This window comes from Eschscholzia californica, unplaced genomic scaffold (assembly GCF_041429995.1).
Source record: "Eschscholzia californica isolate CP2 unplaced genomic scaffold, dmEscCali1.0.p SCAF_4, whole genome shotgun sequence".
In the NCBI taxonomy this organism is placed as follows: Eukaryota; Viridiplantae; Streptophyta; class Magnoliopsida; order Ranunculales; family Papaveraceae; genus Eschscholzia; species Eschscholzia californica.
Window position 1 is genome coordinate 41,000,023 of NW_028238461.1, and position 25,204 is coordinate 41,025,226.

Below are 25,204 nucleotides of genomic sequence, written 5' to 3' on the forward strand. Positions count from 1 at the left end.
ACGGAATCACTCAAGAATATTCCGTCTATGAAATTATACTTTAGACAGTTCCTAGTCTACCCCTATTGAATCAATATTGCATTTTTGACACCCTAGTTTATTTAATTCATCTTCTTCTATCTTTAATCCATCTTCTTCCTCACAAACCCTAATCACTCAATCACCTAAATTGATTTTAGGATTTACACTACTTGTTCATATTAGGTAGATTTAAACTACATATTCATCTTCTTCCTCACAAACTTATGGAAATTTATTGTTGGAGAATTGACTCACGGAACTGAAACACTAAGAGGGTGTTTGATTTTTGCACAGTGATTTTCACTTAATAAGTGCGGGCCGGCAATTTTAGGCCGTTTGTTTTTTCACTTAATAAAGGAATATAACTTGCAAGTGATGCCAAAGTAAGTGCAAAAAAGTAAGCTCCAACTTGGAGCTTATTTTTTTCGCACTTACTTTTTAAGTGCTAAAAAAGACATTTTTATCCTTCTCCGAATATAATAGTTACCAATATAGTTATATCTAAAAAGAAAATCTTAAACCATTGATAAGTAAAAAATCTTCCTACGACTTTAGCGATGACTCTTTTCCTTCTCCACTCATCCTTCATCGAAGTTTTTCTCCTAAATTTTTTTCCCATCCCTTCCTTCATTAATCACGGAACCACCCAAACTCCATGATGCAACGTAAGTTCTTTCTGCTTCATAATTTTTAATTATTTGAGGTTAATATTTTCAACAAAAAGTATTCATAAACTGATGGGCCTAAAAGGTTACCCTAAAAGATCTCCACCCGCAAGTATACGGGCGTCAAGTAATAGTTCCGGTAAGACCGGTTCGTTCCTCAGAGACTAAGTTAAACTAAATTCTAACCTTAAAACTAGTGAGATTTAAAATTGGTTTGATGGTGGTAAAATAGAAATAAAATATAAAACTCAAAAATAAATAAAGGAATAAGTCGGTATTCAGAAAAAGGGAACCTAGGGTTTTCGAATCCGTCTTCCTAACAATTCTAACGACAAATTTTATTTTGATCTAATTCAAGAGTTCTTTATATAACTCAGGTTTTAGTCCATGAACGGTCTAAAAACCCGGAAGATTTTATCGTTAAAAATGGTAAAACTTTAATAAATTTATCGAAAAAATAATTATTATGACTTCATCTAAAACCCTAGATATAAAAGACTTAGCTACTCATGCTAGAAACGATAAATATTTGAAGTAATATAAGAGAAAGAAGAAGGAACTTACTTTTCTGCGATTTTCCAACCAAACAGAGCCTTAAGGAGTTGATTTCTGCCTGTTTTTCCTGAAATCTGCCAAACGCACCCTCTGGGAAAACGATTTTCTCGTCTTTCCGGATATGGTTTCCCTCTGGGAAATTTATTTTCTCACCTTCCTTAACTCTCTTTCTCTCTCTAAACTTCCTGTTTTCTCTCTCTTTTCTTAATCTCTCTGTTAATTCTCTCTCTCTATCTCTCTCACAAAGACAGACTAATTATAATCAAAGAGATATAAAATTAAAATCAAAGAAATACATCCATTAAAGCTCTCGGGTCTCTCTCTCTCTCTCGACAATCTCCTTCTCTGTAAACTCTCTATCTCTCTGTAAACTCTCTATCTCTCTGTAATCTTTCTATCTCTCACAAATACAGAAACTACAACCAAAGAAATAAAAGGAAAACAAAGAAATCAGAAATCGAAAGCTCTCGGTTATCTTTCTCTCTCTACTTTCTTCTTTAAACTGTGATGATACCTCCCTCTTTCAGCCGAGAGCTCTTCTCTTTTATAAAGTTAGTCGCCAACAAATCTCGCCCAAACCAATCTCCCCGAACTTCTCTCGATCCTCCTTCAGCCGAGAATACCTGACCTTCCTCTCGGTTTCCCTCTAATTCTGTTTTTAATTTGAATTTGAAAAAAAAGATTTGATAGATAGGAGGAGAATACGGGAGAAGCAGTTCACGTATTGATGGGGAGGAAGCAACATGATCCAGTGTTTCGCGGACGTGTCAAAGATAGTTACAACACAGGCTTCGATGGACCCATGTGTTGCTGACCGAAAGATGGGCCGCTAGATTCTTGCGGGCCACCAAAATCTGGATGCACAAAAGTACCCGATCCTTCTTCATTTGCCAACGTGACTCTATCCCACAGAACCCGAAGACTGTACCGAAACATTCCTCTTCGACGTCAGGTTTTCGCCACGTGTCACTGTTGACTTGATTTTAATCCAAACTTTGACTAGCTATAAGTCTCTCATCCGAACTCCGATTTCGCCTACGGGCTCGTCTTGGACTCTACTTTCCATCCGAATACTAATATTGACCAAGAAGTCAGAATCAACAAATGACCAAAATGCCCCTATTTTGTATTCTTTCCGACTTTATCCGTTTTGCACGCATGACTCTGTAAAAAGGTACCTGAACATAAAAGAGAGTAATTCGTGAGAGTAACTGCTCTAGAGAGACTAACTCGTCTAAATTAAGAGACTCAGATGGGACATTTCCATGTCTCATCAAACATCCCCAAACTTAGATTTTGCTAGTCCTCGAGCAAAACAGAAAAATAAAACTAAACCCATTTCACCACTTTCGCAGGGACCCACGATTGCACTTAGCCCGTGCAACAAGCCGTTAAACCTCTAGGTTACCCAAGAGGACGAGTTTTGTCTCGTGAGGGTTTGCAGTGAATATACCCACAAAATTCAAAGATCAAAGATGCAAAAGGGTCTAAATATGATGTGGACTAAAAATGTTCATCCGGTAGATTTTCAAAAGTTAATAGACATGAAATCTAAGTCGACCAAACCATACAAATGCTAAAAATCCCTTCACTAGTAATCAAGACTCGAAGTGCACGTGACCAGCCAATATGAGTATCATTTCGGTTCTGAAAAGACAAGACCTCGATTACCGTCTCGATACATTTCACCTCGACTACTGCCTTACGGTCATACACTCAAAAATCAAAGTCACTCAAGAATGGTTCACTCTATGTGTTGGTATGAATATGAAGGAAAACTCAACACATGAAAAAGACGGGCTAAAATTCTGTGGACGACTGATCTCAAAGAAGGAAACAACCACTAATATGGAATGGGGAAGCTAACCAATTCTTCTCACCTGATCTACTATCTAACAATGCTTCCTAAAGGTCGATAGACACTACTGATGATGTGACTAGAACACCTGAGAACTCAACGTCTTCAAGACTTCAAGGGACTCAAACAAAACCACATAAACATTTTTTTTTTCTTTCATTTCTCATTTTTTTTTTTCCTCTTTTTTTTTTTTTTGCTACTGACTCTGGTAATAAAACTCAAGATACATAACATACTTTCTTCACATTATTCTTTCCTTGGGTAAAATTCTATTCACTTTGCTTCATGCCTTATTCTCAGGGTTCTAAATGATGAAGTTCCTATCTTCCCATAGTTGACACTGTTTTCAAGTTTCTCAGACTACAAGAGAAGGTTTGCACTCCTGATGACATCCCTAGTGGTTGTAAAATTTGAACTCAAGAGATCAACTGAGTTCTAATGAATACTGCGAGGTTGAGTAGCTCTTCATTCTACTCAGAATTAGCTCAGAAGAGATCACTCGAAACAAAAAGAAAGGCTCAGAATCTCACCTGGGTTAAGTCTCCACTAATGATCGATTAAAATCTACTCTTCACCTATCTAATACTCACATGGTTAGTGCACAGACAACTTCAAGACTCAAAATTCGTGGAAAAACCCTTAGCAAAAGCATAGTACAACCAACCAGACTCTATAACTATTAACAAGCAAAAACAACTAGACTCACGTTTCTAATCCAAATATTAAAAATTTTGAACCCTTTTGAATTTTTGAAATAAGGACTAAAAATTCAATCCCCCATCCCCAAACTTAAACCGAACATTGTCCTCAATGTTCTGAAGACTATGCAAAATAAAAGGAATTGGGAAAGATGTTACCAGATTCAGAAGTCCTATGCATGGGTTGCCTCCCAGAAAGCGCTAAGTTTAACGTCTTCAGCCAGACGAAACTGATCATAGCAGATCAGTTTTGATAGACAGGATCTTCGATAGGAACGTCCTCTGTATCGGTCAACATCTCTAAAAATGGTTTCAGCCGTTGTCCATTCACTTTGGACACACTACCATTTTTGTCTTCAATGTCAACCGCACCATAAGGATACACAAACTTGACCGTAAAAGGCCCTGTCCATCTAGAACGGAGTTTACCAGGAAATAAATGCAAACGTGTGTTATATAATAAAACTTTCTGACCCGGTGAAAATGTTTTTCTTAAAATAATTTTATCATGCAACATTTTCATCTTATGTTTATATAACCTAGCACTCTCATATGCATCATTTCTCAACTCCTCCAACTCACTGAGTTGCAACTTTCTCTCTCTACCCGCCTTGTCAAGCGAAAAATTCAATTGCTTGATAGCCCAATATGCTCTATGCTCTAACTCAACGGGTAAGTGGCATGCTCTGCCATACACTAGTCTATATGGAGACATTCCAATAGGGGTCTTAAACGCTGTACGGTAAGCCCATAGTGCATCGATTAGTCGTAAAGACCAATCCTTCCTATTGGTGTTAACCGTTTTCTCTAGAATGCGTTTAATCTCCCTATTCGATACCTCGACTTGACCACTAGTCTGTGGGTGATATGGGGTAGATACTTTATGGGTAATACCATATTTATTCATCAAAAGCTCAAACTGTCTATTACAAAAGTGTGTGCCCCCATCACTAATAATTGCCCGCGGTGTACCAAAACGTGAAAGTATGTTTTCCTTCAAGAAAGTGATCACAACTTTGTGATCATTCATTTTGCAAGCAACCGCCTCTATCCACTTAGACACACAGTCAACTGCCACTAGGATGTACAGATTTCCAAATGAATTTGGGAAGGGACCCATGAAATCGATGCCCCACACATCGAAGACCTCAACTACCAAAATAGGATTAAGGGGCATCATGTTCCTACGTGAAATGCTTCCCAACTTTTGGCATCGTTCACATGCCAAATAATATGCATGGGTATCCTTAAATATAGACGGCCAGTAAAAACCACATTGCAGAATTTTGGCAGCCGTCTTTTTACTACTAAAATGCCCTCCACATGCATGATCATGACAAAAGGAGATGATTTTCAATTGTTCCTCATCAGGAACACATCTCCTAATGATCTGGTCGGGACAATACTTAAACAAGTATGGGTCGTCCCAGAAGAACCGTTTCACCTCAGATAAAAATTTATCACGATCTTGCTTGGTCCAATGTTTGGGTATTTGACCAGTAGCAAGATAGTTCACTATATCCGTAAACCAAGGTAATCGAGAAACACTAAAGAGTTGCTCATCAGGAAAGCTCTCTCTCATGGGTAACTTGTCTTTGACAGACTCGACTACAAGTCTAGACAAGTGGTCTGCTACTAAATTTTCGGAACCCTTTTTGTCCCGAATTTCTATGTCAAATTCCTGTAGCAGCAGTATCCATCTAATCAGCCTAGGTTTTGCATCCTTTTTAGAAAGGAGATATTTTAATGTAGCATGATCAGAGAATATGATGACCTTAGACCCAACGAGATATGATCTGAACTTCTCTAAGGCATACACTACAGCTAATAACTCTTTTTCAGTGGTAGAGTAGTTTAGCTGTGCATCATTCAACGTCTTACTGGCATAGTATATAACGTGAAGAAGTTTATTCTCACGTTGACCTAACACGACTCCAATGGCATAATCAGATGCATCACACATGATCTCAAATGGAGTACTCCAGTTGGGAGGTTGAACAATAGGGGCGGAAGTAAGCATAAGTTTAAGTTTTTCAAAGGCTTCTAAGCAAGGACCGTCAAAGACAAATTTGTTCTCTTTTGCCAAAAGATTACAAAGAGGTCTAGATATCTTGCTGAAATCTTTGATAAACCGCCGATAAAATCCAGCATGTCCTAAGAACGATCGAATATCTTTGACCGTTTTAGGGACTGGGAGGCTTTTTATCAACTCAACTTTTGCTTTATCTACTTCAATGCCCTTTTCAGAAATGACATGCCCTAAGACTATTCCTGAGCGAACCATAAAGTGACATTTCTCCCAATTGAGAACTAAGTTCTTCTCTTTGCATCGAACCAACACGAGTGTGAGGTGATGCAGACATTGATCGAATGATGAGCCAAAGACTGAAAAATCATCCATAAAGACCTCGAGAAACCTCTCTACCATATCTGAAAATATGCTCATCATACATCTTTGAAAAGTGGCGGGTGCATTACACAACCCAAAAGGCATCCGACGATAAGCATAAGTTCCAAATGGACAGGTAAAAGTGGTTTTCTCTTGGTCTTCAGGGGCTATAGGAATCTGATTATAGCCAGAATAGCCATCTAAGAAACAGTAGTAGCTATGCCCAGCTAGTCTCTCTAACATCTGATCAATGAAAGGAAGAGGAAAATGGTCTTTCCTCGTGACTGTGTTCAATTTCCTGTAGTCAACACAAACACGCCACCCAGTGGTCATCCTGGTGGGTATTAACTCATTTGACTCGTTCTTGACTACAGTAATGCCTGATTTCTTGGGTACAGTTTGAACAGGACTGACCCAAGTACTATCTGAAATAGGGTATATGATACCCGCACCTAATAATTTCAGGACTTCAGCTCTAACTACCTCCTTCATATGAGGGTTAAGTCTACGTTGCATTTCCCTTGAAGGTTTAGCATCTTCCTCTAGATAGATATGGTGCATGCAAACAGAAGGACTTATACCCTTTAAATCTGATATTGACCACCCTAAGGCCTCTTTGTGGTTTCTAAGGACATCTAACAGTCTACTCTCCTGTTCTTTTTCTAACTCAGAAGCAATAATGACAGGTAGAGTTTCAGATGGGCCTAGAAACGAATACTTTAAGTTGTCAGGCAAGGGTTTCAATTCTAAGGAAGGTGGTTTGTCTGTGGATGTAGACAACTCTGGGATAGATGGACCACTGGACTCATTGGTTGATGATAGTTGATTTGTCTCTAAAGTTGGCGAGTCAATTGGTTTTGACAAAATGAGGGGTTCAACTTTCGCTTTCCACTTATCAGTATCCAGTAATGGGGTAGAATCCAGCAAAGCATTTACCTCATTGATACTTCCCTCCTCATCAAAGTCTAAGCCAAAATGAGCCAACAGTGTTTCTAAGGGATCCTCGGATAAAGTTTCAGGTAAAGAATCCTGAACGAACATATCTATCAGATTCAACTCGGTAAAATCCTCAACATCATCTGGAAAAAGTCCAGCTTTATAGATGTTCATCTCTACAGTCATGTTTCCAAAAGACAATTTTAAGAGTCTACTCCTACAATATATGACAGCATCAGATGTAGCTAAGAATGGTCGTCCTAAAATGACTGGAATTTGACTCTGGGTATCACGAACAGGGTCGGTATCCAAGATGATGAAATCTACAGGAAAGATGAATTCACCAACTTTTATTAAAACATCTTCCACTATTCCACGTGGTCGTCTAATAGACCGATCCGCCAACTGGAGAACTACAGGAGTGGGTTTTATTTCTCCTAAACCTAACTGTAAGTACACCGAGTAAGGAAGAAGGTTAACACTAGCACCTAGATCTAATAATGCTCGTTCGATCTCATGTTCTCCTATGGTGCATGGTAATGTAGGACTTCCTGGGTCTTTGTACTTAGATGGAAGGGTTTGTTGGATAATAGAACTCACTTGATTAGTCAAGAAGACTTTCTTATGCACGTTCATCTTACGCTTTCTAGTACATATGTCTTTAAGGAACTTAGCGTAAGATGGGATCTGTTTAATGGCATCTAATAATGGAATGTTAATACTTACCTGTTTGAACATTTCCATTATCTCCTCAAACTGAGATTTCTTCTTAGGTTCTACCAGACGCTGAGGATAAGGGGCTCTAGGAACATATGGCTCAGGCACAATGGGTAGGTTTTCAGACTCAGGAGCCTTCACAGGCTCTTTACTAGGGGTACTAGTTGGTAAGGTTGGTGGTTCATAGTTTGGTTCACTATCTTCGGGAACTCCTACCTTATTGTCAATTGCCCTACCCCTTCTAAGGGTGGTTACTGCATTGGCCTGGTCCATTGACATTTTACCCTTCGGATTTGGCTCTGGTTGACTAGGAAATATACCCTGTTCTCTCTGCCTAAGGGCTTCTGTAAGTTGACCTACCTCGATTCTTAGACTAGATATAGTCTGGTTGGTCTGTTGTGCAAACACCATTTGGGCCTTAGCTAACTGCTTCATGGTTTCCTCTAAAGACTCCTTGTTCTGAGAAGGATATTGGGTACTAGATTGACCCTGGTTTTGAGCATAAGGATTCCTAGGAGCATTAAACCCAGGAGGGTTCATTGAACTACTAATCTGACCCTGACCTTGACCCTTTGACCAAGAAAAATTGGGGTGATTTCTCCAACCCGGATTATAAGTGTTCGAATAAGGATCATATTTCTGACGGTTATCTTGCCTAGAGTTTAGATAAAGAGCATTACCATGCTCTTTCTCGTCAGGAACAAAAAATAGGGTACACTTATTTCCAGTATGAGATGGGTCTCCACAGACCGAGCACGGATAAGAGATGGATTCATTTCCAACACTCATGACTTGAGTGGGATCCTCCCTGAATGCTTTAGGCTGACCAAGTTCTAGGGCTTCTATCCTTCTCGTCATGGCGGCGAGTTTAAGATCTGACTCATCAACTCTATAGATGCCAGCTTTATTCGGAGTAGGATTAGCCCTAGTAGGAGGTCCTCTAGAAGTTTCTCATTGCTGGGATTTCTCAGCTAGATCTTCTAGAAAAGTCATGCAATCATCGACGGATTTATGAGTAAAACCGCCACCACAGAATGATTCTACCATGGATGTAGTTGGGTAATTTAGTCCGTCATAGAGAATCTGGACTAGTCTTATCTTTTCAAAACCATGGTGTGGACACTGTAGTAAGATTTCTTTAAATCTCTCAAGATATTTATAGAGAGATTCTTCTTCTTGCTGCACAAAACTGTTAAGACTTTGCCTTAAAGAGGTAGTTTTGTGTTTCGGGAAGAATTTCAGAAGGAATGCACTGCTCAATTCTTCCCATGTAGTAATGGAATGGGGTTGTAAGGCATACAACCAAGATTTTGCTTTCTCCTTCAGTGAGAAAGGGAACAACCTAAGTCTCAATATTTCGTCAGGCATATTGGGGAAATTCATAGTCCCACAGATTTCTTCGAAATCCCTAACATGGTAGTAGGGATTCTCGTTCTCAACCCCACGGAAAACAGGGAGCATTTGAATAGTGCTCGGTTTCAACTCTAATTGAGTCGTGCATTGGGGTAACTATATGCATGACGGTTGACACGTTCTGGTGGGATTCATGTAATCCCTGAGTGTCATAGGCTGATTTCCATCCCTGGCTTGGTTTAGATTCTCACCCATAGTGTCACTCAAAGAGAGATTTGCTAAAAGATTACTTAAATGTGCTTCTCTACTGATGAAACGACCTCTCTTATCACGATATCTATTGGGCATAAACTAGAGCCCAACGACCGAGGATATTCGAACCAAAGAATCACTATGAGGAACCTATAGGAAAGCAAACACAATCAGTCTGACTCCACCAAGCAACCTAAACAAAATCTAGACAATAGACAGGTTTGTCAGATTCACCCTACAAATCTAGACAGCTCCTACTTCGCCACAACACTTGAACTTTGACTGTTTATAAAGGTTACTCGATCAGAGTAGTCGGTAGACAATTTTCCAGGAAGACAACCAACGATGAACGTTGTGACAGCCGTCTTCCTTCGGCAAACGTTTCCTCTTCTCGAGGCGGCCTTTTTGACAAGAATTGTTTACAAACTTTCCTCTGAGAATGCCTAGATAAAAGTCAATTTCCCGAGTTGTTTTTGAAGGGTCTTATGAGCTCGATACCTTAGGGGCTGATGTCTAAATAATATTTTAGCTTTTTAAGTGAGGTTTGGGTTCGTGAATGTTGTTACCTATGTGGGCAAGAGAACGGTGATGAAATCCGTTTCTTATCTTGTAACTGGGTTAGTGCCCTTACTAGAATGATTACATTAAACAGTTCGGTCATAGCAATTAAGCACACGAATTCACACCAAAACTCACTGACAGGAGATTCGTGGGTGTTCAAGAAATTTACCTCCCGTTCAAGACGGGCGATGACCTTTGTAGATGACCCGCGAGTGTCCCGACCCGAGGTTCCGTTTTGATTTTCGGTTACAATTTAATTAAGCCCTCCAATTTAGGGTCAAAACTTTAAAACCAAAAAATAAAAAGAAAGTCTCTCTCTCACCAAATAAAAATAAAAATAACAAAAAATGTAAATTCTTCTTCTTGAGCTCCTCTCCTTGTTGCGCCTTCTCCTTTGCTCCTTAGTGTTTTTCTACACCAAAAACGGAAAAGCAAGTAAAAGTGTCCAAAAATATAAACTTACGGGCTCGTCTTGGACTCTACTTTCCATCCGAACACTAATATTGACCAAGAAGTCAGAATCAACAAATGACCAAAATGCCCCTATTTTGTATTCTTTCCGACTTTATCCGTTTTGCACGCATGACTCTGTAAAAAGGTACCTGAACATAAAAGAGAGTAATTCGTGAGAGTAACTGCTCTAGAGAGACTAACTCGTCTAAATTAAGAGACTCAGATGGGACATTTCCATGTCTCATCATAAACCGTAATTCTCTTGTGTCCAAACTCGCAAGCATAATGAATTAGTATGAAATACTAATATGTACATACTTTAAGGTCAAAATCGACAATTTCTCATTTTTATGACATTTAGAATTAATATAAAAACAAAACTCAATCACTTAGAAGTGATGGAAAACAAACGTCATAGAACTTACAAGTGATATCACTTACTAAGTGATTATCACTTAGTAAGTGGTCGCACTTATAAGTGCTAAAAAATCAAACACCCTCTAAAACTCTCTCTCTCAAACTACTTGTTTAGAACTTAAATGTAACAATGAAAAACTAACAAATCTTCTCCATCAAGTTGGCCGATCAATTAAGAAATTAAGTTAAACCCGTATTAGAAATTTGGTTTATTGATCAAATCGGTCGCGCCAGTTCGTTTTTATGTGAAGTTGTTCGACATTCACTGACCGAATAGACTCCAGTAAGTTGTTTGTCCTTCTGTGCCTAAAATCGATTACTTCGTGTCATTTTTTATTGAGTCATAACGACACGTACCTACCGATTTTATGCATAGAAGCTGGTTGAGCAAATTTCGGTTAGTTGTCATGAATTTACATGTGTTTTGTTTTGTTTTGTAGGAAATAATATCTTTTTTGTGTGATGAGATCGTTGAGGTTATTCCACGTGGGAGAATGGGAAAATGTGGATAAGAAGAATATAGATGACACTAGATCGTGGAAGTAAATTACGCCTAGTTATATAGAAGAGGAGTATGTTCTTTGGAGGTCCAAGAACAGATACTAGATTAACATAGTCCCATTTTATGTTGAAGTCCATTCAATATGGCTAATATCAATTTTGCAATCATGTATAGATGAATGTTTTGTACTCTTGTTGTTTTATGTAAAATTTGAATATCAATTTTGTAAAGTTATGATTTTTGTTCAAGTAAGAATCTGTTAAAAGTAAGGCTAGATGTACAAGGTTAGGTCAAGTTTGATGACAAAAGGATGTTGGCTCTTGATGTTAGGCCTGAAATTCGAATAGAAGAACGTATTCTTAGCGTTTCTATGTAACAACTACCTATATCATGGTTTCAATACAAATCAGTGGTTTCACATCGAACTCCCTTGAAGGGAATCGACACGAAGCCACCATTTTGAACTCTAGCGGCTTAATATTGAGCTATTTCAATATTAGTCGGTGGCTTCATGTCCAAAGCCCTTGAAATGAATCGACACGAAGCAACTGATTTGAACTCTGGTAGCTTAGGAAGTTACTAGAGTTTTGGTCGAAAGTTTCATGTTGAATGTGCTTGAAGAAATCGACATGAAGCTGCCGATTTGATGGTCAATGATATTTTTGGTTCGTCTAAAAGTATTATTTGTCATAAGTTCTTTTGACGATTGCTTTTTTGGTTCGAAATTTCGTAACATTTCATCACTTGACTGGCAAAAATATGAGACCCACGTTTTTCTAACATGTAACTCTCTCATATTATAACGTTATAACATAAGGTTATCTCTCTAGGAATTTTTTCAAACACTTGATTGACATAACTGAATCGGACTCACATTTTGCATATAATTATTTCTCTCATTATAGCATTATGTAATAATGTATCTCTCTTAGGAATTTCATCAAACACTTAATTGGCAACTTAAAAGATCCATATTTTTTCAACAAAAAAAAATGGGTAATTTTATAGGCAATGCCCAAATTTGTTAAATGCAATGTGTTTGCCTCAAAGACTTAATCAAATTAAGTTGACTAAATTTCCTTAGAAGCAATGCCATACCCTTTTTTTCCGGCGACGATTTCCGGCCAGCGACGATTTCCGGTAGGCAACCTTAACTTTAAAAAAAAATCTCTCTTATTCTTCCTTCTCTCTCCTTCCTTTTTACCCCCTCTCCCACCTCTGTTGCGAGGTATGCTTTCAAACCAGAACGCAGATCTGGTTTGAAACTCCACTACTTTTGCCACTAAAACGAAAATCAACAGAGTCTAAAGATAGTGGATTTGCATCATCAGCAAAGCGTCTTGCTATGGGTGATCATGGGTTCCGGTCTCCTGTATGTCAGACTCCAAGTAATATCCGTAAATCGATTGATTCCGTTGAGATCTCTGTCACACCAGGTTCAGGTCAGAGAGATCTATGTGGGAGATCAACCGCAAGTGGTATTCTTTCTGATAATCTCGACAACACCCACTGTCATAGCACCCATGGTGGTTTGATGACTCCTAATGCTTCCTTCCAATACGGTAATCAATCTGAACCACAAAATGGAAACCAGAAACCAGACTTGAAGGTCTGGTTTCGAGAGGAAACACGTGAGAGAAAGGGTAAAGAGAAGAAGGAAGAAGAATAGGAGAGAAATTTGTTTCTTCAAGATCGCTGGCCGGAATTATCGGTTGGCACCTTGATGTATTTCCGTCCGACAACTCGTTAATAGGCATTGCCTCTTCAATCCACATTGCCTTTAACTAAATTAGAGATTGTCTTTAGCGAGATTGCCTATAACAACTTTGAGCATTGCCTATAAAATCTCCCAAAAAAAAGATCCATATTTTCTCTTAAATGCGTCGATATCCACTCTCTTAGGAATTTCATCAAACACCAAATCGATGGGTTCGTGTCGATCCCTTCAAGGGAGTTCGACATGAAGCCACCGATATCAACTCCAGTCGAACTCCCTTGAAGAGATTCGACACGAAGCCACCGATATAAACCATTTTACTGGCCCTACAAAATAGACAGACTTTAGCTACGCCCACAAAGTATGACCCATTTTTGTTCTTATTACTCATGAATAACCTAAATTTACATGAGCACCACAAAGTTTTTTTTTTTTTTTTTTTGAGAAAGCACCACAAAGTATTTGATAACACTTTCAATTCCATGTTCTACTTATTGAAAATAGTACCTTACAATCTAATTAGATAACAAAAACAAGTATTATTAAAATAGAAAGTAAAAAATTTACAATGTTATGATACAACTACTCATATCTTGTGTAATTACAAAAACAAGTATTAATATAACAATTTAACGAGAGAACAAAAACATTAAAATGACTCCCAACTACTATACAACAATAGCAAGACTCAGTAACTAATTGTACACGGTTAATTCGAGGACATGATCCTAACAGCAATCTTCATGAGTTGACCCGAACTGTTGTGTAGTTGTGATCTCCAGTTTCACGCACATTGAGCTCATCACGGACAGATGAAGGTATTGAAAGGCTCACGTGGCAAATCTGAAAATTTACATATAAACTACCAAGTCATGGTTTAGTCTAAACAATAAAAGGCTCAATTGCTACTAACACAAGGCTCTTGATGTTACAATATAGTCATCTCTTTTTACATATCGACGAAAAAAAATGCACACGCTGTCTGGTATACAGTTCCACCAACACAAGATTATAGACACGCCCATGTATTTAAGCTTTGAATAACTATGATGAGCGAATTTTTCAGAAAATAGAACATAAGATATGCTCATGCTGAGTAAACCAAATATAGACAACACGAAATGATTTAATAAAATACAAAATACATAAATACACAGATAGTAAAATAAACAATAAGTTATCTAGGGTTAACCACAACTGTGTCTTTCAAGATGCATGGCAATTATATTAGAAAGTCTAATATGGAAAATTGATGTAAATTGCTAACTAGATGTAGTCATTATGTCCAGCAAGTTTGACTATGCAATTTGCTCATAAGAAAACTCTCAACAGAAGTAACCTCTCCTGTTTGACCAAAATGATCTTAGCATGACTTCAAAATATAGACTTAAACTGGACAAATGAGAAGTACCATACCCACATAGTAAACGATTTCATATTGGATGCTGTTAAGTTTGTGGCCATCCAACTCAAAACCAATTGGCAATGAGTGGAGAGGACCTATACTTTATATTCTTGGTTGCTAGTTACCCATTCTCCCATGTGGGACTATTCTCACACGCCCCCTCACGTGTGGCGTTCTTTGAGCCTAACACGTGTTTTTTTTTTCTTTACGGGTGACGTGGAGCACGTGTGGCTTTTAAGCCTATCACGTGTGGGCCTAGCTCTGATACCATGTTAAGTTTGTGGCCATCCAACTCAAAACCAATTGGCAATGAGTGGAGAGGACCTATACTTTATATTCTTGGTTGCTAGTTACCCATTCTCCCATGTGGGACTATTCTCACAGATGCAAATGCCTCAGTCCAGAGGGAATATTATCTATCACAACACATATGTTAACACAGATTTAACGAGATACTATAATCCACCATGAAAAAACTTAATTCAATCAACTTGAAACAAAGATTAAAAGACAACAATTAATCATGTTAGCACTAAATGCATTCATCAGTTTGATGTTCATGGAGTAAGGATTGGAGGTGATAATACGAGAGAATATCAAACCTTTTGAATTTCATTTGATTTAATCATTTTATGCAGCAAATAAAGAAAGTTCTAAGAATATTCAAATAAGATAGAAATGAATCTAATTCGAATAGAAGATAAAGCCTAATTCGTATACATAAACCCTAATGAAAACTCTCTGGCTATATCACATTTCGAGCTAAAAATCCTTTGGCTTTTGTTTTCATCATACCTCAAATTGATGATTCATGTTCAGTAAAACAATTAGGTTCATCACACCGAATATGAAAGCCTCAAATTGGTGATTCATGTTCATTTAAAAAAACCTAAAAGTTTATGTCCAAATCAAAACCCTAAATTGATATTTCATCATACCAAATTAGAAACATAATCGTGCAATAATAACATTGAAGTCAATGAAAATACCTGTTGGAGGAAGAGATTACAAAATCGACTGCAATAATTCCAAAATTTGACTTAAGAGAGAGAGGGAGAGAATTTTAGGCCCTCTAGTGTGAACAAAACCTGGGTAGTTGATAATGATGCAAGAAGGAAAAAGATTGTAGCTCTAGTTCGACTGTAATGAGAGAGAGATGAGTGGTTTTCGCTTGCTCTTGTGAAGAGATCTTATGAGGGAAGAAGAAGATGGCAAGGGTTAGGTTTGGTTGAGGAGAAAGAAGAAGAAATCTGGTTTTGGGGGTAAACTAGGGGTGGGAAAAAGATCCGGAAGACCGTTATCCGACCCGTTCGACCGAGATAAAAAGTGTCCATGGACACCCGATGGTCATAACGGTCAGTGTCCGACCGGCTCGAAAGAATTGGCGGACGGTCACGGTCAAAATTCTATGTCGAAGGACCGACCGCTAACCGACCGGTACGAGTGACCGAATAGGTTGACCGACTAAACTGTCCCCATTTTTAGAAGTTGTCTGTTGAATTTTATAGACATATGAATATATGATGATCGTTGGCTATAGTCATATAGTCTTCTGGAAGACCAAACATTAGTGCATGGCTTAATTATATCTTGTCAAATGATGATCAATTGTGTTTTTTCTTTTTTATATTTACTTTTGATTTCTTGGCTAAACATCTTCATTTGTAAGTAATTTTGTTTGTGGTAATAAAAATAAAGTTCTGAATTAAGTAAATTTAATAGAAAGTCCAGACCGAGACCGTCTGGTGTCCGACTTGACCGGTAAAATAAACGGTCCTGGACGGTCAATGGACAAAGAATTCTTGAGAGTGACCGTCCGAGTCCGCCCGAGTAAATAGGTGGTCACCAACAGTTTATGTCTGAGTCGACCGGTTCAATGAAGTTAGAGTCTGGTATCGACCGGTTCGGACCGATTCCCACCCCTAGGGTAAACTATGGATATCTAGAATTTCTAGATATCTTTTTATACACGGGTATGTTTGGAAGCAAAAAACTTGAAAGGGTCAGGGTCAGATTAGTAGTTCAATGAACCCTCCTGGGTTTAATGCTCCTAGGAATCCTTATGCTCAAAATCAGAGTCAATCTAGTACCCAATATCCTTCTCAGAACAAGGAGTCTTTAGAGGAAACCATGAAGCAGCTAGCTACGGCCCAAATGGAGTTTGCACAACAGACCAACCAGACTATATCTAGTCTAAGAACCGAGGTAGGTCAACTTACAGAAGCCCTTAGGCAGAGAGAACAGGGTATATTTCCTAGTCAACCAGAGCCAAATCCGAAGGGTAAAATGTCGATGGACCAGGCCAATGCAGTAACCACCCTTAGAAGTGGTAGGGTAATTGACAATAAGGTAGAAGTTCCCGAAGATAGTGAACCAAACTCTAAACCACCAACCTTACCAACTAGTACCCCTAGTAAAGAGCCTGTGAAGGCTCCTGAGTCTGAAAACCTACCCATTGTGCCTGAGTCATATGTTCCTAGAGCCCCTTATCCTCAGCGTTTGGTAGAACCTAAGAAGAAGTCTCAGTTTGAGGAGATAATGGAAATGTTCAAACAGGTTAGTATTAACATTCCATTATTAGATGCTATTAAACAGATCCCAGCTTACGCTAAGTTCCTTAAAGACATATGTACTAGAAAGCGTAAGATGAACGTGCATAAAAAAGTCTTCTTGACTAATCATGAGAGCTCTATTATCCAACAAACCCTTCCATCTAAGTACAAAGACCCAAGAAGTCCTAAATTACCATGCACCATAGAGGAACATGAGATCGAACTAGCATTGTTAGATCTAGGTGCTAGTGTTAACCTTCTTCCTTACTCGGTGTACTTACAGTTAGGTTTAGGAGAAATAAAACCCACTTCTGTAGTTCTCTAGTTGGCGAATCGGTCTATTAGGCGACCACGTGGAATAGTGGAAGATGTTTTGATAAAAGTTGGTGAATTCATCTTTCCTGTAGATTTCATCATCTTGGATACCGAACCAGTTCGTGATACCCAAAGTCAAATTCTCGTCATTTTAGGACGACCATTCTTAGCTACATCTGATGCTGTCATATACTGTAGGAGTGGACTCTTAAGATTGTCTTTTGGAAACATGACTGTAGAGATGAACATCTATAAAGCTGGACTTTTCCCAGATGATGTTGATGATTTTAGCGAGTTGAATCTGCTAGATATGTTCGTTCAGGATTCTTTACCTAAGACTTTATCCGACGATCCTTTAGAAACATTGTTGGCTCATTTTGGCTTAGACTTTGATGAGGAGGGAAGTATCATGAGGTAAATGCTTTACTGGATTCTACCCCATTACTGGATATTGATAAGTGGAAAGCGAAAGTTGAACCCCTCATTTTGTCTGAGCCAATTGACTTGCCAACTTTAGAGACAAATCAACTATCATCTACCAATGAGTCCAGTGGTCCTTCTATCCCAGAGTTGTCTCCATCCACAGAAAAACCACCTTCCTTAGAATTGAAACCCTTGCCTGATAACTTAAAATATTCGTTTCTAGGCCCATCTGAAACTCTCCCTGTCATTATTGCTTCTGAGTTAGAAAAAGAACAGAAGAGTAGACTGCTAGATGTCCTTAGAAACCACAAAGAGGCCTTAGGGTGGTCAATAGCTGATTTAAAGGGTATAAGTCCTTCTGTTTGCATGCACCATATCTACCTAGAGGAAGATGCTACACCGTCAATGGAAATGCAACGTAGACTTAACCCTCACATGAAGGAGGTTGTTAGAGCTGAAGTCCTGAAATTATTAGGTGCGGGTATTATATACCCTATTTCAGATAGTACTTGGGTCAGTCCTGTTCAAACTGTACCCAAGAAATCAGGCATTACTGTAGTCAAGAACGAGTCTAATGAGTTAATACCCACCAGAATGACCACTGGGTGGCGTGTTTGTGTTGACTATAGGAAATTAAACACGGTCACGAGGAAAGACCATTTTCCTCTTCCTTTCATTGATCAGATGCTAGAGAGACTAGCTGGGCATAACTACTACTGTTTCTTAGATGGCTATTCTGGCTATAATAAGATCCCAATAGCCCCTGAAGACCAAGAGAAAACCACTTTTACCTGTCCATTTGGAACTTATGCTTATCGACGGATGCCTTTTGGGTTGTGTAATGCACCCGCCACTTTTCAACGATGTATGATGAGCATATTTTCAGATATGGTAGAGAGGTTTCTCGAAGTCTTTATGGATGATTTTTCAGTCTTTGGCTCATCATTCGATCAGGGTCTGCATCACCTCACACTCGTGTTGGTTCGATGCAAAGAGAAAAACTTAGTTCTTAATTGGGAGAAATGTCACTTTATGGTTCGCTTAGGAATAGTCTTAGGGCATGTCATTTATGAAAAGGGCATTAAAGTAGATAAAACAAAAGTTGAGTTGATAAAAAGCCTCCCAGTCCCTAAAACGGTCAAAGATATTCGATCGTTCTTAGGACATGCTTGATTTTATCGACGGTTTATCAAAGATTTCAGCAAGATATCTAGACCTCTTTGTAATCTTGTGGCAAAAGAGAACAAATTTGTCTTTGATGGTCCTTGCTTAGAAGCCTTTGAAAAACTTAAACTTATGCTTACTTCCACCCTATTGTCCAACCTCCCAACTGGAGTACTCCATTTGAGATCATGTGCGATGCATCTGATTATGCCATTGGAGTCGTGTTAGGTCAACGTGAGAATAAACTTCTTCACGTTATATACTATGCCAGTAAGACGTTGAACGATGCACAGCTAAACTACTCTACGACTGAAAAAGAGTTGTTAGTTGTAGTGTATGCCTTAGAGAAGTTCACATCATATCTCGTTGGGTCTAAGCTCATTATATTCTCTCATCATGTTGCATTAAAAATATCTCCTTTCTAAAAAGGATGCAAAACCTAGGCTGATTAGATGGATACTACTGCTACAGGAATTTGACATAGAGATTCGGGACAAAAAGGGTTCCGAAAATTTAGTGGCAGACCACTTGTCTAGGCTTGTAGTCGAGTCTGTAAAAGACAAGTTACCCATGAGAGAGAGCTTTCCCGATGAGCAACTCTTTAGTGTCTCCCGATTACCTTGGTTTGCTGATATAGTAACTATCTTGCTACTGGTCAAATACCCAAACACTGGACCAAGCAAGATCGTGATAAATTTTTATCCAAGGTAAAATGGTTCTTCTGGGACGACCCATACTTATTCAAGTATTGTCCCGACCAGATCATTAGGAGATGTGTTCCTGATGAGGAACAATCGAAAATCATTTCCTTTTGTCATGATCATGCATGTGGAGGGCATTTTAGTAGTAAAAAGACGGCTGCCAAAATTCTACAATGTGGTTTTTACTGGCCGTCTATATTTAAGGATACCCATGTATATTGTTTGGCATGTGAACGATGCCAAAAGTTGGGAAGCATTTCACGTAGGAACATGATGCCCCTTAATCCTATTTTGGTAGTTGAGGTCTTCGATGTGTGGGGCATCGATTTCATGGGTCCCTTCCCAAATTCATTTGAAAATCTGTACATCCTAGTTGCAGTTGACTATGTGTCTAAGTGGATAGAGGCGGTTGCTTGCAAAACGAATGATCACAAAGTTGTGATCACTTTCTTGAAGGAAAACATACTCTCACGTTTTGGTACACCGCGGGCAATTATTAGTGACGGGGGCGCACACTTTTGAAATAGGCAGTTTGAGTAAATATGGTATTACCCATAAGTGTCTACCCCATATCATCCACAGACTAGTGGTCAAGTCGAGGTGTCGAATATGGAGATTAAACGCATTCTAAAGAAAACGGTTAACACCAATAGGAAGGATTGGTCTTTACGACTAACCGATGCACTATGGGCTTACCGTACAACATTTAAGACTCCTATTGGAATGTCTCCATATAGACTAGTGTATGGCAGAGCATGCCACTTACCCGTTGAGTTAGAGCATATATAGAGCATATTGGGCTATCAAGCAATTGAATTTTTCGCTTGACAAAGCGGGTAGAGAGAGAAAGTTGCAACTCAGTGAGTTGGAGGAGTTGAGAAATGATGCATATGAGAGTGCTAGGTTATATAAACATAAGATGAAAATGTTGCATGATAAAATTATTTTAAGAAAAACATTTTCACCAGGTTAGAAAGTTTTATTATATAACACACGTTTGCATTTATTTCCTGGTAAACTCCGTTCTAGATGGTCAGGGCCTTTCACGGTCAAGTTTGTGTATCCTTATGGTGCGGTCGACATTGAAGACAGAAATGGTAGTGTGTCCAAAGTGAATGGACAACGGCTAAAACCATTTTTAGAGATGTTGACTGATACAGAGGACGTTCCTATCAAAGATCCTGTCTATCCAAACTGATCCGCTATGATCAGTTTCGTCTGGCCGGAGACGTTAAACTTAGCGCTTTCTGGGAGGCAACCCATGCATAGGACTTCTGAATCTGGTAACATCTTTCCCTAATCCTGTTATTTTGCATAGTCTTCAGAACATTGAGGACAATGTTCGGTTTAAGTTTGAGGATGGGGGATTGAATTTTTAGTCCTTATTTCAAAAATTCAAAAGGGTTCAAAATTTTTAATTTTTGGATTGGAAACGTGAGTCTAGTTGTTTTTGCTTGTTAATAGTTATAGAGTCTAGTTGGTTATACTATGCTTTTGCTAAAGGTTTTTCCACGAATTTCGAGTCTTGAAGTTGTCTGTGCACTAGCCATGTGAGTATTAGATAGGTGAAGAGTAGACTTTTCTAAGAGAACTTAATTGATCATTAGATGAGACTTAACCCATGTGAGATTCTGAGCCTTTCTTTTTGTTTTGAGTGATCTCTTCTGAGCTAATTCTGAGTAGAATGAAGAGCTACTCAACCTCGCAATATTCATTAGAACCCAGTTGATCTCTTGAGTTCAAATTTTACAACCACTAGGGATGTCATCAGGAAGCGAACTTTACTCTTGTAGTCTGAGAAACTTGAAAACAGTGTCAACTATAGGAAGATAGAAACTCATCATTTAGAACCTTGAGAATAAGGCATGAAGCAAAGTGAATAGAATTTTACCCAAGGAAAGAATAATGAAGAAAGTATGTTATGTATTTTGAGTTTTATTACCAGAGTCAGTAGCAAAAAAAAAGAGAAAGAAAAATGAAAGAAAAAAGTGTTTGTGTAGTTTTGTTTGAGAGTTGATCCCTTGAAGTAGTTCTTGAAGAATTGAAGACGTTGAGTTCTCAGGAGTTCTAGTCACATCATCATTAGTGTCTATCGACCTCTATGAAGCATTGTTAGATAGTAGATTAGGTGAGAAGAGTTGGTTAGCTTCCCCATCCCGTATTAGTGGTTGCTTCCTTCTTTGAGATCAGTCGTCCACAAAATTTTAGTCCGTCTTTTTCATGTGTTGAGTTTTCCTCCATATTCATACTAACACATAGAGTGAACCATTCTTGAGTGACTTTGATTTTTGAGTGTATGACCGTGAGGCAGTAGTCGAGGCGAAATGTATCGAGACAGTAATCAAGGTCTTGTCTTTACAGAACCGAAATGATACTCATATTGGCTGGTCACGTGCACTTCGAGTCTTGATTACTAGTGAAAAGATTTTTAGCGTTTGTATGGTTTGATTGACTTGGATTTCATTTCTATTAACTTTCGAAAATCTACCGGATGAACATTTTTAGTCCACATCATATTTAGACCCTTTTGCATTTTTTAATTTTTGAATTTTGCGGGTATATTCACTGCAAAGCCTCACGAGACAAAACTCGTCCTCTTGGGTAACCTAGAGGTTTAACGGCTTGTTGCACATGCTAAGTGCAATCGTGATTCCCTACGAAAGTGGTGAAATGGGATTAGTTTTATTTATCTGTTTTGCTCGAGGACTAGCAAAATCTAAGTTTGGGGATGTTTGATGAGACATGAAAATGTCCCATCTGAATCTCTTAACTCGGGTTAGTTAGTCCAGTTCGAGCGGTTACTCTGATGATTTGTTTGATTTTCTTTCTAAGGTGTCTTTTATGGAGTTCAGTGTGAAAACGGATAAAAACAGGAGAAAGACGCACGAGGAGCATTTTGGTCATTTATTGAGTCTGGTGATTTGTCCACCTCTGTATTCGGATGAGGAGTAGAGCCCAAGACGAACCCAATGGCGAAAGCGGAAGTCAAATCGGAGCCCGGATGAGCAAGATAGCCCAAGTCAAAGTTTGGTCAAAGTACGTTGACCAAAGTAAAACAAAGGACGCCCATAGACACGTGGCACTGATCAGAGTCGCGATTTCTTCATCTGAGTGCTGCACTCGGGCATTGCATGTGTACCCCAGGGTCCACTGGAATGAAAGATCCAGTATAGCCGCGACCAGAAGACTACCATCCAACAGCGAGCATCAAACGGCTTGGGTTCTACCCGTGCACGTGGCATTACCTGGGAATGCGTCTGATCATCGTTTGGTGTCCCGCAGCATACACCATCAGCTCCTAATGGCAATTAACGGCAACTGGTTAGTTCTCATATTACGTGGAATCATATTCTCTCTCTCTCTCTCTTATCTCTATTGATAAACCTTAGAGAAAGAGAGAGATTTTTCTCTCCTATAAAACAGTTTTAGAGAGACCCGAGAGAGAGGGATTGAAGAAGATTGTTGGTTAGGATCCTAGAGAGAGAAAGCTCTTGGTTAATGAAGAAGGAGGATTCGGTTGGATGGATAGAGAGAAAAGAAGATTAGATTTTGGGTGTATTTAGAGAGAGGAAGAACCGAGACAATAATAACAGAGAGGGTGGTTCGGATTTGGGAGAAGATTGAGGAAGAAATCAGAGTTCGTTTTGGCCGAGATTTGCTGGGTTCGAGCCTATATAACAGAAGGAGAAAAAGAGTTGTGATTATCACGTTTTTAGGAGGAAACAAGAGAGGAGATTTTTAGAAAACAAAAAAGAGTTTTATTTGATTCCATTGTATTTTCTTTTTTTATTTTGTCTTTGTTATCTCCTTCTTTGTGAGAGAGAGGGAGATTACAGTAGAGTGAGAGATATTGGAGAGAGAAAGAGAAACAGAACTGAGAGACTCGGTTTTGAAAATAAATAATCCACTTCATCACTTGTTTTCGATTTTTCTTTTTATATTCTCTTTCTTTGTGAGAGAGAGAGAGATTACAGAGAAAAAGAGAGAGAAAAGAAGGATTATCTCAGACAGAGAGAGATATTACAGAAAGTTAAAGAGAGAAAAAGAGTTGGAGAACATGAGAAAATAATTTTCCCACAGAGAATCCATTTCCGGGAAGACGAGAAAATCGTTTTCTCCGAGGGTGCGTTTGGCAGAATTCTGGGAAAAACATAAGGAAATCACTTCCCTAAGGCCCTGTTTGGTTTGAAAAAACAGAAAAGTTAAGTTTCTTTACTCTTTTACTTATATAAATTTAAATGTTTATCTCTTCCAGCATGTGTAGCTAAATCTTGTCTATCTAGGGTTTTAGATGAAGTTCATAATGAGAATGTTATCGTTTTGATTTATATGCAAGTCAATTAATGTTTAGATTAAAATCTTAGTGTATTTTAAAAAAACTTTATTGCTTTTTACGATGACACTTTCCGGATTTTAGAGCGTTCATGTTATAGAATCTGAGTAAAACAAAGTACTTAGTTGACTAAGGCAAATACATCATCTTTAGGATTGTCACTTGGACGGATTCGAAAACCCTAGGTTCCCCTTTTCTAAATATCAACTTAAGTGTTATTTAAAGTTTACTTGCTAATTTTTTATTTGAATCATATTACCAATCAAACCACTTTTTGAAGTCATAATAGTTTTAAAATTAGAATTTGAGTTTGACTTAGTCTCTGAGGAACGAACCGGTCTTACCGGAATTTACAACTTGACACCCGTGCACTTGCGGGTGTAGACCTATTTAGGAAACTTTTTAGGCCCATCACTAGTCAGGGCATATTGAGTAATCTATGGAAAAGACCGTATTGTTCAACAAATTGATTATTGGTCCACTTAATTTGCGTCACAATTAGAGGTTGAAATATTGTCGAGCTCGGGAGTCTATGGGTATTTCTTGTCGTGGCATTTAAGTAATCTATGTTAAACATTAGTAGATTTTGGGGGTGCCTGGGAAAAGCTAAATTTTTCTTGTTCAAAGTCTGTTTTGGGGTATTAGGGTACAGAAAAAAATAAATTTCAGATTATTCGTCACAAATATTAAAAAGAAACTTAAAAATAGAGTAATAAAGACACACATCTAATATAAGGGAAAACTTGTAATTTTATATAGGTTTGGATGACGGTGATAAATGACTTTGCAGTGGTAGACACTAGTTTGATGATAGTCATGTGGCATGACCGCCAGAAGATAATCTTTGATTATGATCATAACTTCCAACATGAACGTATCTTTTGACAAACGACTTGTATATGGAAAGTAGATCTATGACACTATCTGGTCTTTCGCATAACTTCATTTTCTTGGGCAGAGTAGAGCTCAAGCTGGCGAGCTTACTTTTTCATACCTCTTTACTCCGCCTCCCTGGTGAGAGCAAGACTCAGGTGACAATGCTTAATTGGGTCACCTTTCTGATTAGGCCTGTAAATGGTAGCTTATCGGATTGGATATAGGCATATCCATATCCGAATCCGATAAGCTATCCGAACATCTGAATCCGATAATTATCTGACGGATATTAGAAATCAATATCTGAATCCGAATTCGATAATATTAACGATATCCGAAAC

General features: G+C 38.5%; 1 long non-coding RNA gene and 1 pseudogene across 1 annotated transcript; both read right to left on the reverse strand.

Annotated features, from left to right (window-relative positions):
• Positions 1-6,476: 6,476 nt before the first annotated feature.
• On the reverse strand, positions 6,477-8,274 carry LOC147544716 (uncharacterized; annotated as a pseudogene).
• A 5,339-nt stretch (positions 8,275-13,613) lies between these two features.
• LOC147544717 (uncharacterized) lies at positions 13,614-15,768 on the reverse strand. The gene is made up of 2 exons (XR_015223121.1): positions 15,489-15,768; positions 13,614-13,937 (listed from the first exon to the last, which is right to left on the reverse strand). It is a non-coding gene; the product is annotated as an uncharacterized LOC147544717 (long non-coding RNA).
• Positions 15,769-25,204: the final 9,436 nt, after the last annotated feature.